Source organism: Cicer arietinum, chromosome 3, assembly GCF_000331145.2.
Source record: "Cicer arietinum cultivar CDC Frontier isolate Library 1 chromosome 3, Cicar.CDCFrontier_v2.0, whole genome shotgun sequence".
NCBI lineage: Eukaryota > Viridiplantae > Streptophyta > Magnoliopsida > Fabales > Fabaceae > Cicer > Cicer arietinum.
In genome coordinates this window covers 36079335-36095925 of record NC_021162.2, presented here as the reverse complement: position 1 = coordinate 36095925, position 16591 = coordinate 36079335, and positions in this window count along the sequence as shown.

The window sequence follows — 16591 nt, the reverse complement described above, 5'->3', positions numbered from 1 at the left end:
TTAACAAACATCAAGTATGAACACGCCAAATACAACGAACACAAATCAAAGTCAACATAACACCCAGATACATCAAATTTCATTTACCACGAAACATTCATCACTATAAACAAAACCTAACTCTAAGGTTTTTACCCATAACGCACTAGTTTCGTTTTTCCCCAAATCGATAAATTTAACCCTAACAAATTCCTTCCCACACAACTACGGATAAGTCCCTAATGCAAGCTAGAAGTTTGGAAGGAGCCCTTACCTCAACGTTAGCTTTAACGGACGTTTCCGGTACCGTGAGTAATTCCGGTAAAATCTCCGCTCGCAACTTCGCCTCCAAATAGGTCCCCTAGCACCGTAGCGTGGTAGTGAGCAACCTTCCCTTCTGACTCTTCGCGAAACGAAGCTTGGATCTTGAAGAAACGGAGAGGTTTGTGTTTGGATCTCAAAAACCGTTTTTCTTCGTTTTCGAAACAAAGGGGAAGAATGGAGTTGCAAAAACCTTGATCTAACTCTCCCCCAACCTTGGGTTACTAGTTTTGAAGAAAAGAAAGCGACGAAACTGAAAATGGGAGAAAGGAGGGAAAAGCTTCGCGGTCGAACAGAGGAAGGAGATGGAAAATTCTAATTTTCCTTCCTTTCTTTTTCTTTCCTTTGTTTTTCCTTTCTTCCTTTTTCCTTCCTTCCTTTATATACTATTTTCTTTTCCTTTTCCTTCCTTCTAGTTTTCCTTTCTTTTTCCCTCCAAACAAACATATAAAAATATAATAAATATAACTTAACAAATATCTCAAAATATCTAGATATTTGTTAAATTACCGTTTCGCCCGAAACGCATAAAATTAACCGTAAAGTATTCACCGCAGTTAATTTCAATTTATTTATCGACGAGAAATTCTAATTGGCATCGAAATATCTTTTTGATTATAAAACTCCAAAATATTATTAACTTTGGCTTAAGAGCCTCCGAGCCAAAATCCAAAATACACCAAAAATACCTAAATGGTACTTTAAAATTATGGGTCTTACAGCTACAAACGAAGAATAATGAAGATGTGTCCAAGATTTTTAGTCGTGTGTGTTGAGACAAACTCCATATTTAAAGTTTTGATGAAAATAAACAAAGGTTAATTAAGAAAGTTAATTATGATTCTAAAATGTTATGTTAATTTAACATGTGATTTTGAGTGAATTTAATTAAGAACATAATCAAGCAAAGCAAAGAAAACAACAACAAGAACATTAAAACAGAGAAAGATCTCCAGCTTCAAAAATGTTCATCACAGCATATTGATCAATCTTTTTCTACCTCTTTAACAAAAAGTCTGCCCTAGAAATTTATTCAAATAGAATCAGCACATGGCAAGGAACAAATAGGATTCATCCAAGCTCAAAAAAGGTTATATGATCACTAAAATAAAAGGACTCAAAGACAGTAAAAAATAAAGACAGTTTGTAACTCTAAAAATCAAACTGTCAAGAAAGTTTGATCAACCTTGATATATGATAAGACATTGCAAATGACATCCAAAATGATTAAAACATGAACTCCAGATTGATCATCAAATCTCGAGAAAGATCAAATTGACAGATCCAGATTGATAATCAATCTTCGTTTTCTGCATAATTCCAGCAGCAGTGTACTCTCTTCTGCAATGGCTTATAATTCTTCTCCAAACTCCTCTGGCTACATTCAAGACTCAAGAACGAGACTGTACCATCCAAGATCAAGGGAGAAACTTCAAAGGCTTTTTAACTAGAAGACATAACTGATTTAATGCTAAACCAGAAAAGTCAAAAAGCAGTTTTTCAAAGCTGGATTATTTTTAATCTAAAATATTGGTTTCAGTCAAAAATACAGAGCACTACCAATAGACCTTTTTGACCTTCATTAAATTCTTCTAAAGCCTATAAATAGAAGACGAATATCAAGGATCCAAGTAAGAAATTCAAGTGCTGTAAAATCCAAAACATTAATCACATTCACATACTTGAAGTTATGAAATTTCGAAAAGAAGAAGCAGATCAGTATTCTCATATTAGATTGCGAAAATATCAGTGAATCTTTTGTAAAGAATCAATTCTCAAACAAGAGTTGAGAAATCTCAGATTCTGTCAAAAAACAATCTTATTGTAAAAACTCAAACTATAAGAGTTTCTTTATAGTTTGTTTAGATTGTATTGAATTCTATCAAAGTTAGATAGGTGCTATCGTTGCTTTTTGGGTGGAAAGTAACAGAGATTGAAACAAATCAAGGTTGATCTATACTAGGTGCTGTAAAATCAAGAAGGTTCTTTGTTTTAAACACTTAGTGGAAAATATCAGTGTGAGGACTGGACATAACCCAAGTTGGGTGAACCAGGATAATTCTTTGTGTGATATTCTCTATCCTTTCTCCTTGTTTGTTACACTTAATTGATTAACTAAGATAAAATACAAACTGCTTTTCTGTTTTAAGCTAATCAAAGAACGTTCTCTGTTTTATACTAAAATCAAGAAAGTTCTCCGTTTTTCAGTTTTCGTAACCAAGATCAATCTTAAGTTATTTTATTAAGCTTTTTACAGTAATTTTTTAAAAGGTACATTGACAATTCAAACCCCCCTTTCTTGTAAATCGACATTGTTACTTCAATGTGCAGACCTTGACAAACCAATGGAAGTAGTGTGAGGAAAATCTAATTGATCACGTGATTACTGAAAATATTTTGAGATCTTTAACTCAAAAGTTTGATCATAATGTAGTTGCCATTGAAGAATCAAAGAATTAAAAAAAAAATGAAATTAGAGTTACAAGGAACTTTGGAGGCTCACGAACAAATAATAAATGAGAGAAGTGGAGAAAAGGCTTCAAAGATAGCATTTCAAGCTCAATCAAACAATGACTTTAATAAGAAAAAGAAAGAGAAGAACAAGTGGAAGAATCAGAGAGGAAAGCACTCTCATAATCAAGGCAGAGGTCATGGACATGTTGAAGCAACTACCAACAATGGTGGTTACTATCACAAAGGTCATAACAGTGGGAGTTTTAGAAGAGGAGTTGGTGGATCTCGTGGTAGAGGGAGAGGAAAGAAATTTGTAATTTTTTTATTTATAAAAGTGTCTAATTTGATCCTAGTTACTGAATTCCTTTATTGAATTATTACCGAATTCTCTTTATTATACTATCTCTAATGTCTTAGTGACATAACTTTTAATTCCAAAGTAACACCAAATTCCTTAGTGGATTTAAGATTAGAATTAAGCCTTACCGTACATGAATTCTCTTGTTAAACTATTGCCTTTGTAACTAATTTAATTGGTTTCATGACCTGCATCTATCTCTAGACTACAATATCATGAAATTCTCATCTCAAGCATTTGTAAAGTCCACTTCCGTTTTAAAAAACGAATCGTAGAACATTTTAATGTTGATCAAGCAATAAAAAGCATTAAGCACAAAGATGAGAAAAATATTTCAATAAACTCATTCATATAACTAGAAATCAAATCATAAAAATAAGGGTTTCATCTTGTTACGCGCATCCCTAACAAATAGGGTTTAGTTACTCATGACAGAGATAGAAAAGATAGAGATTAGAGAAGAATTACAAGAATGATTCATGAATGATTCTTGATAAAACTGCTCCAATAGTGTTAGAAATGGTCGTCTTTGAGTTTCTCTGCTAGGGCACAAGTCTCCCAACTTCCCAATAGTCGAATAGATACCTAAAAAGTGATAAAAATGTGTTTTAATGGGTTTTGATTTGCGTCATGCACCCCAGACACAGCTATTGCACTTCAAGCACGAATTGACAAATTCATCAATGCCGAAATATTCCCCAGCCGCAGTTGTTGCGCTTAGGCGCAAATTGATAGTTTTACTAGTGCAGAAATGCGCTCCAGACGCACAACTTCTTCTGTTTGAAGTTGTCTGTATTTTTCTCCTCTTTTGATTCTGAATTGGGTTTCGAAATCTTCATGAAAGGTGTAGCTATGGATCTTAGCTTTCATTTGCACTTGGCTTGACTCCAATTGGGCATCTATAACTCCAGATATGACTTAAATACGCCACATAGATCATGTTGATTTCTCATCAAAATTCAACATTGCATTAAAACAAGGAAACAACACAAAACTACGAAAAATCCCTACGTAATCAAGGAAATAAGAACATAAATATTTCATTAATTCGTTGTTTTTATTTTATTTTTTGTTTAGAAATGTAATTCAATAAAGGAATTTAGTAACTAGAATCAAATTAGACCCCAAGGTTGGATTCATAGTGAAACTCATCCTAACATATATCTTATAATAAAGGATCCACTTTATTACAGTTGTTAATTTTAAAAATTATTTCAACCAATTTTCGTAATTAAATACAACTCGATAATAAAATGCAATCCTTGAGTTCAACACTCGTTACTATCGTTTTGTTGTTACTTGCAACAATTCAGTACACTTTCCGAAACGCTATCAAGTTTAGGTTTAGGCTCAAAAGCTCACAACTAGGATAATAAGAGAGAATATGAACTATCTAAATGATGACAGAAATGCTACTATAAAATTTATTTTTTATTTTTAAAAAAAAGGCAAGTAAGACTTTGACAACCAAGGAGTAATCAACAATGCATGCATTAGTGAAACTCATCGAATTTAGTAATATATGAGCAAAGAAATATAGTCTAAATGTCAAAATCTAAAACAAATAGTTTAAGACAAACTTCAAGTTGTTAAACATTCTTTATCATAGTACACGTTTACACACAACTAAAAAAGAAACAAATTAAAAGAAAAAGATTGCAAAAATAAAAGTTACCTTTACCTGGGTTGCCTCCCACGAAGCGATTTTTTATGGTCATTAGGTTGACGCCTCAACCATTGTCAAGGTGGCATATATGACAAAAAGAAGACATCATCCTTCTCACCAAGGAATACATATTTCAAGTTAGCTGACAAATCCTTGAATTCAATCAATGGTGTCTCTTTCTTTTTCTCTTGGGAATCGTCTTCATTCCCTTTCAACTCCTCCCATCTAGTAGGGAAGCGGGGGGAGTAAGATGATGATGCTTCTAACATGGCTAAAACATATTTCGTTTTTGGATCTTCACTTTCTTTAACAACATCTTGGGGTAGGCATAACACTCTTTTTAATGGCAGAATGGGTGTTTGATGCTTAATTTCTTCGTCAACTACTGCGTCGAAAATATCGATTCATCGTTCTCTTTCGTTTGAATGCTCTATGACTTTTAGAATATTGAATGTAACTGTTTCCTCATTTACCTTAAAGGTTAGGGTGTCATCTGCCACATCAATCATAGCTCTCCCTATTGCTAAGAATGGTCGCCCCAAGATTAAGGGGATATCATTGTCCTCCTCCATGTCTAGTATCACAAAATCCACTAGAAAAATGAACTTATCTACTGTGATCAAAACATCTTCCACCACCACATATGAGTGTTTCATTGAGCGATCCACAAACTGTAACATCACTTGTGTGTCTTTGACTCTTCCAATGCCTAACCTTTTGTATATGGAAAGGGGCATAAGACTTACACCAGCCTCAAGATCACACAAGGCTTTCCCAAAAGTTCTATCCCCAATAGAGCAAGGAATAAAGAAGCCTCCAAGATCCTTGAGCTTAGGTGTCAGCTTCCTCTGTAGAATATCACTGCACTCTTCGGTAAGCATCACTGTTTCACCGTCAATTTTTCTTTTCTTTAACAAAATCTCCTTCATGAACTTGGAGTAATCCGACATATGCTCTAGTGTTTCTGCAAAAGGAATGTTAGTTTGATCAAGAAACTTACTGAATTGTTTTTTAGTTTCTTCCTTTTTAAATCTTTAAGGAAATGAAAGTCGAATTTTGAGCTTTGGCAGTGTCTCCTTTTTCTGCACCACAGCTTCTTCCTCCTTTTCAAGAGCGATGTGCTCCTCAACTAAAGTGGGTTGAAGTTGATGTACTCCCACTCTATTTGGCTTTAGGTTGTACTTGTTCACTTACCTTGCCACTCCTCGTTGACACGATATTAACCTCATTTTGCAGATTCAAAACTGTGTCACTAGGCAAATTTCGAGACGCTCTTTGTGATAATTGTTGAGCAAGTTGACCCAATTGAGTCTCTAGATTCTTTATTGATGCTGAGTGATTTTTCTGGATTGCTCTTGACTCTTCAACGAAAGAACTTGTGCTTGTTTCAAACTTCTCAATAGCACTCTTCCAAGCAGCTTTTTGAGGTGGAGCTTGATTTGCTTGAGCTCTTTGTTAATCTTTCCAAGATAAGTTTGGATGATTTCTCCCACCTGAACTGTACTTACTAGAATAGGGATTATTCTGCTTCCCATTGTTACCCATAAAGTTCATCTCTTCTGGTTCTTTTGTATCATCATTTGATACTTCACAAGCTCCATTTTTATGTGTTCCTCCACCAAAGTCACAACTTGTATGTTTCAATAATTTGACGGGGGCTATTTAGGGTTGTATATTTAGAGTTGTCATCCCCTTCTTTTATCTTAGTGGTGATAACATCTTTTTTGTTTTGAGAGTAGCTTCCCTTGAGCCAACCCAGCATACCACTTTTTGACCCACCACCTGTATCATACAACATCATTGTTCATTTCATACCATGATCTCAATCATTTTTTGTGCTTCTGTTGCGGTTTTTTAATTCAAAGAACCACCTGCTATATCATCCAACATAATTCTAGTGCTAGGCCTCAAACCATTACAAAATATTTGTATTTAAGTAGTGTCGTTGTTAGCATGATTGGGGCATCTTTCTAGTAAACTCTTGAACCTCCTTTAAGTGTCACCAAGAGATTCTCTTTCTTTTTGTTTGTAACCATAAATCTCTTGCCTTCTTCTAACGAACATAGCTGGGGGAAAGTTTTGTTCCAAGAACTTATCTTCAAAGTCAACCCATGTGGTGATGCTACCAGATGGTAAAGAATTAAGCCACTCCTTTGCATCATCTTTCAATAAAAAAGGAAATAGTCTCAACCTCTTGCCTTCTTCAGAGCAACCATCCACCTTTAGTGTTTCACATAGTTCAAAGAAGTTTGTGAGATGTCTATTGTCATCATTGTTATGTTTATTGACAAAATGAATCTCCTTCAACTTTTGGTATAGAGCATGACTTATTTCAAATTTGTTGACTATAACCGGTTGGCTATGGATGGCCACCCGAGCATGGTTTCTATTTCAATTCCCATACTCACCGAGGGTATTTTCAGGTGGTGGTGGACCGACCATCCCTTCTAATATGAAGAAATGTCCCAAATCCTCTTCTTCCACTACTAATTGTCTTTCCCTTTGTCTTCTTTCTCGAACCACCTTTGAATTTGCTTTCGTAGTTTTTTCAATTTCTGGATCAAAGAGAAGTTCAATGGAGGATTGGCCTCACATACAAGGTTAGAAAAATTGTGAGTAATAAAGAATTTTCAAATAAAGAAAATAAATAATTAAAAAAAAATAAAAAATTTATTTGTAGGCAAAAAAATTCAATTAAGTAAATAAATTATAACTCAATAGTGATATGGCAATCCCCAGCAACAACACCAAAAACTTGATATCGTTTCAGCAAGTGTACTTAATCGTTATAAGTAATAATTAAAACGGTAGCACTGAGTGTCGAACTCAAGGATTGCATTTTACAATTGAATTATATTTAATTACAAAAATTGAATAAAAAAATTCTGATTTGTTTGAAATAATATTTAAAATTAACAATGGTAATAAAATTGATCCTTTAAAATAAGAAAAATGTAAGGGACGAGTTTCACTTCGAATCCAACCTTGGTGTCTAATTTGATCCTAGTTACTGAATTCCTTTATTGAATTATTACCGAATTCCCTTTATTATTCTTGCCCTAATCTATTAGTGACACACCCTTTAATTCCAAAGTAACCCCTAATTCCTTAGTGAATTTAAGATTAGAATTAAGTCTTACCATACAGGAACTCTCTTGTTAAATTATTGCCTTTGTAACTAGTTTAATTGGTTTCATGACCTGCATCTATCCCTAGACTACAATATCATGAATTTCTCATCTCAAGCATTAGTAAAGTCCACTTCCGTTTTAAAATACAAATCGTAAAACATTTTAATATTGACCAAGCAATAAAAAGCATTCAGCACAGATATGAGAAAAATAATTCAATAAACTCATTCGTATAACTAGAAATCAAATTAGAAAAATAAGGGTTTCATCTTGTTACATTCATCCCTAACAAATAGGGTTTAGTTACTCATGACAAATATAGAAAAGATAGAGATTAGAGAAGAATTACAAGAAAGATTCATGAATGATTCTTGGTAAAATTGCTCCAATGGTGTTAGGAAGGTCGTCTTTGAGTTTCTATGCTAGGACACAAGTCTCCCAACTTCCCAATAATAAAAAAGATACCTAAAAACTGATAAAAGCGTGTTTTAATGAGTTATGATTTGCGTCATGCGCCCCAAGCGCAGTCGTTGCCCTTCAAGCGTGCTTCAAATGGAAATTGGCAGTTTCACCAATGCAGAAATGCATCCCAGGTGCAACTGTTGTGCTTCAGACGTATAACTTTGTTACGTTTGACATTTTTTACACTTTCCTCCTCTTTTGGGTCAGAATTGGGTTCCGTAGACTTCATGAAAGTTGTAGCTATGGATCCTAGATTTCATCAGGTATTCCATGGATAAAGATACCAAAAGACACATGAAGAATGTCTTTTTTCAAAGCAATTTAGAAACACTTTCTCTAAAACAAGTTGAAGTCAAATCAAAGGAGAAACTTGTAGTGGTATATTCAGATGTATGTGGTCCTATGCAGATAGACTCACTTGGTGGTAACAAGTATTTTGTGTCCTTCATTGATGATTTCACTAGAAAAATGCGGATGTAGTTGATAAAAAGGAAAAATGAAGTGTTTGATACTTTCAAGAAGTTCACGTCTATGGTGGAAAAAACAAAGTGAAAAGTATGTCTTTTAAGAACATATGGAGGTGGTGAATATGTCTCAAATGAATTCAAGAGGCTGTGTGAGTCTGAGGGCATTGTTCATGAAATAACACCACCATATACTCCACAACATAATGGCACTGCACAAGAGTATTTTAAAGGGGAAAGAGCTACCAAAATTTCTGTAGGGAGAAACTGCATCTGTAAGACCCATAATTTTAAAGTACCTTTTATGTATTTTTGGTGTATTTTGGATTTTGGCTCGGAGGCTTTTAAGCCAAAGTTAATAATGTTTTGGAGTTTTATAATCAAAAAGATATTTTGATGCTAATTAAAATTTCTCGTCGATAAATAAATTGAAATTAACTGCGGTGAATCCTTTACGGAGAATTTAATGCGTTACGGGTGAAATGGTAATTTAACAAATATCTAGATATTTTGAGATATTTGTTAAGTTATATTTATTATATATATATATGTGTGTTTGTTTGGAAGGAAAAAGAAAGGAAAACTAGAAGGAAGGAAAAGGAAAAGAAAAGAGTATATAAAGGAAAGAAGGAAAAAGGAAGAAAGGAAAAAGAAAGGAAAGAAAAAGAAAGGAAGGAAAATCCGAATTTTTCCATCTTCTTCCTCTGCTACCCGCGACCACTTTTCTCTCCTTCTCCCGCTTTCATTTTCGTTGCTTTCTTTTCTTCAAGACTAGTAACCCAAGGTTGGGTGAGTGTTAGAACAAGGATTCCGCAACTCCACTCTTCCTCTTTGATCCGAAAACGAAGAAAAACGGTATTTGAGATTCAAACACAAACCCCTCCGTTTCTTCTAGATCTAAGCTTCGTTCCGTGAAGAGTTAGAAGGGAAAGTTGCTCACTACCACGCTACGGTGCTAGGGGACCAACTTGGAGGCGACGTTGCGAGCGTACATTTACGATTCTCGCTTTTTCTTTTAGTAAATCGTGTTGACCCGTGATAGGTGACACCATGGTAACTGTACTGACCCGTGATAGGTGGTACATTTACGATTTACATTTTTGGTGGATTGTGCTGACCCGTGATAGGTGGCACCTAGGTAAACAGTACTGGTCTGTGATAGGCGGTACGTTTACGATTCCCGCTTTTTCTTTTAGTAAATCGTGTTGACCCGTGATAGGTGACACCATGGTAACTGTACTGACCCGTGATAGGTGGTACGTTTACGATTTACTTTTTGGTAAATCGTGTTGACCCGTGATAGGTGACACCATGGTAACTGTACTGACCCGTGATAGGTGGTACGTTTACGATTTACTTTTTGGTAAATCGTGTTGACCCGTGATAGGTGACACCATGGTAACTGTACTGACCCGTGATAGGTGGTACATTTACGATTTACGTTTTTGGTGAATTGTGCTGACCCGTGATAGGTGGCACCTAGGTAAACAGTACTGGTCTGTGATAGGCGGTACGTTTACGATTCCCGCTTTTTCTTTTAGTAAATCGTGTTGACCCGTGATAGGTGACACCTCGGTAAACTGTACTGACCCGTGATAGGTGGTACGTTTATGATTTACGCATTTTAGTAAATCGTGCTGACCCGTGATAGGTGGCACCTCGGTAATTGGTACTTTGGCCTGCGATAGGCGGTACAATTATGATTTACGGCCCTTCGAGGAGGGTTTTGGTTTGGAATTCCGAGTCCATGCATTTTGGCATATACGCATTGCATTAGGGTGCTTGGCACGCGAGTCGTGTTTGATTCGAGTCTATGTTTGAGTGTTTTGAATTTTGATTTATCGTGGTAATTGCGTTGAAAATGCTAAGTGTTATGTGTTGATTATTGTGTGTAAGTATGATGGTTTTCGAAATCCCATTTGCCGTGGTAATCGCGTAGGAATTGCTAAGTGTTAAGTTGTGGACTTGAGTTGGAATGACTTGAGTTAATTCATGAATTTTTGGAAAAATGATGAGGGAAATCGATTTCCCAATCGATTGGATGAGTTGCAGGAAGTTCACCATTTTGACCTAATCGATTTGCCAATCGATTGTATAAATATATCTTTCAAAATCTTTTAAGAAATCGATTTGGAAATCGATTGGCAGAGAGGCAGGAACTCAGCAAAACTGCCAAAATCGATTTGGAAATCGATTTGGCAACCCAGGGACTCATCAGAACTGACAAAATCGACTTAGAAATCGATTTGGTCATGCAGAAACTCAGCAGAACTGACCAAATCGATTTGGCAATCGATTGGCTCAGCAAAAGTCCTTATTTTGAGTTAGATAATCGATTTCTCAATTGATTTATCAATGCTTTGGTCAGTTATGTATTACTTGATGGTTTGAGAACTTCATTTTGAGTTCATTGTTAATTGGCAAGCATTGTATGAACTTTTAGCATATGGAAAATCCTTTTAAGGTGCATGCTTAGTTGAAAGGTTATTTTGTGCATTTAAAACTTAAATGTTATGTGTTATCTGTTAATTTCGGTTGGTGACCCTTTACAATTATTGTGGAAATCTGGGCTTTGCCCTCAGATGAGAGTCAGGACGATCCTACCGGTTCGTACCCTACGGACGAGAATGGAGATGGGAACGCTTGACTGCAGCTACGTTAGGAGGATCTCACGGGGCGCGTGGAGATCACTCAGGGTGTATAGTTTTTGGTAAGATGATCATATTAGGTTGATGGATAGGGACTAGACGTCCTACTTTTTGGGTTGAAGTATTTTGATTTGGAAAACTGTACTTATACTAATATTGTCAGTTTGACATCATATTAAGAATGGGTCCCATGTACCATTTGTTGTTGTGTAAATGCTTTGGATTTTTATTTGGAGAAATTTTTCCGCTGCTTGTAAATTATAATGACTCAATTATTTATCCAAAGGCATTTTCTTGTTTATTTCTTTGTTTCAGTTTAATTTCTTTTGAAAAAAAAATACACCCTCGCTTTGAAAAACGGGGCGTTACATCATCCTACATTCTCAATAGAAGTCCTATAGAGAGACTGCAAGGCGTGTTAGGTGGGATCACTCCCCAAGTAGAACCCACCAAATTTTATTAATATTATTATTATTAGTATTAATATTGTTATTATTGAAATAAAAAGAATAGAAAAAAAAGGTTTTAATGGGCTTGGCCAACGTGAAGGAAATAAAAGGGTTTAGAAATCCCTAAGAACAAGATTGAAAGAGAAGAAAAATAAGGGTTTGGTTCCGGTAGTGGTAACAAGTGTGTAGCAAACTTGCTTCGTTTGATCTACAACTTTGATAGGTTATTTCTACCACTGAGTTTGTTATTTTAATATACAATTTGAGTAGTTTTATCTTCTCTAAGAGTTACTTTGGCATACCCATTTTAGTGGTAGGTTGTTATAATGTTGTTATAGGGTTGTTATTGTTGATTGATATTTCCTATTGTTATTAGGAAGACTCTTGGTGTACCCATTAATTATTATAGTGGAAGATTTTATTGGACAAGGTCCAGTGGTTTTTATTCTCTCAATTTGAGGGAAGTTTTCCACTTTAAAATTGTGTTTGTCTCATATTTAATTTTCTGTCAATTATTATTGCTCTTGGAATTGTATATTTCTGTTTGGCTATTTATCTGCACAGGAGGGGAAAAAATATTCCGCATTATTGAGATAGTTATCGCTAATTATCTCTGGTTTTTCCCAACAAAGTGGTATCTAGAGCTCGGTTATTTGATTTGTGCATTTAAATGGAGGTGGAAAATAAAGGTCCCAATATGATTAAACTCAATTCTTCTAATTACACACTATGGAAGACTCTCATTGAAGAGATGTTATACAGTAAAGATTTGTATGATCCTATTGAGGGTAACACTGCTAAAATCGTAGATAAATTTGACGTTGACTGGAAGAAGATGAATAGAAAGGCAGTGGCATTGACCAGGCAGTGGTTGGATCTTAGTGTATATCCACATGTTGAAACTGAAATAGATGCTAACAAGATGCGGGAAAAATTAAAAGAGTTGTATGAACGAAAGAATGTGTAAAATAAAGCATTCTTGATTCGGAAGCTGGTGAATATGAAATATAAAGATGGGGATTCAATGGCAGAGCATATGAGTATCTTTTAGAATACAGTGAATCAGTTGACAACCGCAGAAGTTAAATTAGATGATAAGTTGCAAACGCTGTTATTGTTGAGTTCCTTGCCTGATAATGGTGGTGAATACATAGGTCAATTTGAAGAGTATTATAGAGAACATGGAATCAGGTTTGAGAAAACAGTTCTAAAGACACTTTAACATAATGGTGTTGCAAAGAGAATGAATCGTACAATTAATGACAGAATCAGATGTATGCTATTTCATGCAAAATTATCGAAATCCTTTTGGGGTGAAGCAATGAAAACTGCAGTCGATTTGATCAATCTTTCTCCTTCTATTCCACTTGATGGCGATCTTCCAAATAGAGTATCGACAGGGAAAGATGTCTCTTACCCTCATTTGAGAGTTTTTGGCTGCTCATATTTTGTTCACGTTCCAAGAGATGAGAGGTCCAAGCTTGATAGTAAATCCAAACAGTGTATATTCGTTGGTTATGGTGATGAAGAATTTGGTTATAGATTATGGGATCCGGTTAACAAGAAAATTATCAAAAGCTGAGATGTGATATTTCTTGAAGACCAGACTGTTGAAGATTTTGATAAAGCTGAAAAACATAAACCAAATTCCAGAAGTTACATTGATGTTGCGCCTAAGCCCCCTACATAAAGTCTCGTTGATGGGGGAGATATACATGTAGATGATGATAATGTAACTGATGATTATGTGCCTCACCATGATGAACAGGTTCCAGTTGAGCCACCAATCGAGTTTGAGTTGAGAAGATCTACTAGAGAACGTCAACCTTCTCAAAGATATCCTCCTAATGAGTATGTGATGATCACTGATAGTGGAGAGCCAGAGTACTATCGAGAAGCTATTACAAATGTTGGTTAAGAAAAGTGGTTGAAGGCCATGCAAGAAGAGATGAATTCCTTGCATGAGAATCACACATTTGATTTGGTAAAGTTGCCTAATGGTAGAAAAGCACTCAAGAACAAATGGGTATACAAGATAAAGGCAAAAGAGAATAGTTCTCAACCAAGATACAAAGCAAGATTGGTTGTGAAAGGTTTTAATCAGAGAAAGTGTATTGACTTTGATGAAATTTTTTCACCTATGGTGAAGATGTCCTCTATCCGAGTTGTGCTTGGGTTAACAACTCGTTTGAACGAAGAAGTTGAACAACTTGATGTGAAAACGACATTCCTTCATGGTGATTTGGAGGAAGAGATCTATATGGAGCAACCAGAGGGTTTCAAAGTCAAAGGTAAAAAGCAACTTGTGTGTAAATTGAAGAAAAGCTTGTATGCACTCAAGCAAGCACTTCGACAATGGTACAAGAAATTTGATTCTTTCATGGAGAAACATGGGTATGGAAAAACTACTTCTGACCATTGTGCGTTTATCAAGAAATTATCTGATGGTGTTTATATTATTCTTTTGTTATATGTGGATTACATGTTGGTTGTTGGTCATGACACTAAGAAGATTCAATCTTTAAAGAAAGATATGAACAAGTCTTTTGCAATGAAAGACTTGGGTCCTGCAAAGCAAATTCTGGGTATGAGAATCACTCGTGACATAAAGAATAATAAATTGTGGTTGTCTTAACACAATTATATTGAGAAGGTGTTAGAGAGGTTTAACATGAGCAATTGCAAACCTATTAGTACTCCACTTGCTACTCATTTTAAATTGAATTCTGATCAATGTCCTTCAAGTGAGAAAGACAAAGAAGAGATGAAGAAAGTTCCTTATGCATCCGCAGTTGGTAGTTTGATGTATGTTATGGTATGCACAAGGCCAAATATTGCTCATGCAGTTGGAGTTATTAGTCGGTTTCTCTCTAATCTTGGTAAAGATCATTGGCAAGCAGTGAAATGGATTCTCAAATACCTCAGAGGCACTTCCAAAGTGTGTTTATACTATGGAGGTGGTGAACGTGTGTTGGATGGCTACACAAATGCAGATATGGCAGGTGATCTTGATTCTAGAAAATCTACTTCTGGTTATATGATGACTTTTGCAAGGGGAGCTTTGTCTTGGCAATCAAGACTACAAAAGTGTGTTGCTTTATCTACTATTGAAGCTGAGTACATTGCAGCAACTGAAGCCTCCAAAGAACTCTTGTGGATGAAGAAATTCCTACATGAGTTAGACCTCAAGCAAGACAAGTTTGTGTTATTTTGTGACAGTCAAAGTGCGATCCATCTCAGCAAGAATTCGACTTTTCATGCAAAGTCGAAGCATATTGAAGTGTGGTATCATTGGATACGAGATGTACTGGAAATGAATTCATTTTTAATTGAGAAGATTCATACTGATGAGAATAGTTCATATATGATGACGGAGACCTTACCTGTGTCGAAGATATGTTGTAGAAAGAAAACTAGCATGGTTGAGCAGTACCTTCCCACTTGAGTCGTGAGGGGGAGATTTGTTGGGTGGGCTCACTCCCCAAGTAGAACCCACCAAATTTTATAAATATTATTATTATTAGTATTAATATTGTTATTATTGAAATAAAAAGAAAAGGAAAAAAAAAGTTTTAATGGGCTTGGCTCACGTGAAGGAAATAAAAGGGGTTTAGAAATCCCTAAGAACAAGACTGAAAGAGAAGAAAAATAAGGGTTTGGTTCCGGTGGTGGTAATATGTGTGTAGCAAACTTGCTTCGTTTGATCTATAATTTTGATAGGTTATTTCTACCACTGAGTTTGTTATTTTAATATACAATTTGAGTAGTTTTATCTTCTTTGAGAGTTACTTTGGCATACCCATTTTAGTGGAAGGTTGTTATAAGGTTGTTATAGGGTTGTTATTGTTGATTGATATTCCCTATTGTTATTAGGAAGACTCTTGGTGTACCCATTAATTACTATAGTGGAAGATTTTACTGGATTAGGTCCCGTGGTTTTTATTCTCTCAATTTGAGGGAAGTTTTCCACGTTAAAATTGTGTTTATGTCATATTTAATTTTCTGGCAATTATTATTGCTCTTTGATAGTTATCACTAATTATCTCTGGTTTTTCCCAACAATGCATTACACCAGAAGAAGCTTGGTTTGGTGCTAAAACCAATGTAAGCCATTTTTAGAATTTTTAGACCACTTTGTTTTAAGGATATACCTGATCAACTTAGACATAAGCTTGATGATAAGGGAGAGAGAATTGTGTTAGTAGGGTATCATTCAACTGATTGTTATAGGTTGTTTGATCCTGAAAATGAAAAAAATGTAGTTAATGGAGATGCAAAAATTGATGAGGCAGGGAGGTAGAATTATGAAGATATAATTGTGAGAAAAGTGACAGGAGTACTAGTTGAAAATGATAATGAAAAATATTCCAAGAATGATGAGGTTATAAAAAGGAGGAGATATCAAAGAAATAGATATAATCCTCAAAGATTTAATGACTATGATATGTTGAGTGATGCTGAGGTAACATCTGTGAGATATTTCCAAAATATTGGATAATATATGTATGTATAATTGGTGGTAATTGACATGATTTAATTGTTGGTTCAATTGGTTGTGTTCCAGTAGCAAATCTAGTATGTCTTGTGTTCCATTCCTAAATGTGTTTTATTCACATCTGTTGGATTCGAACCCAATTCCTACTCACGAAATATATATAT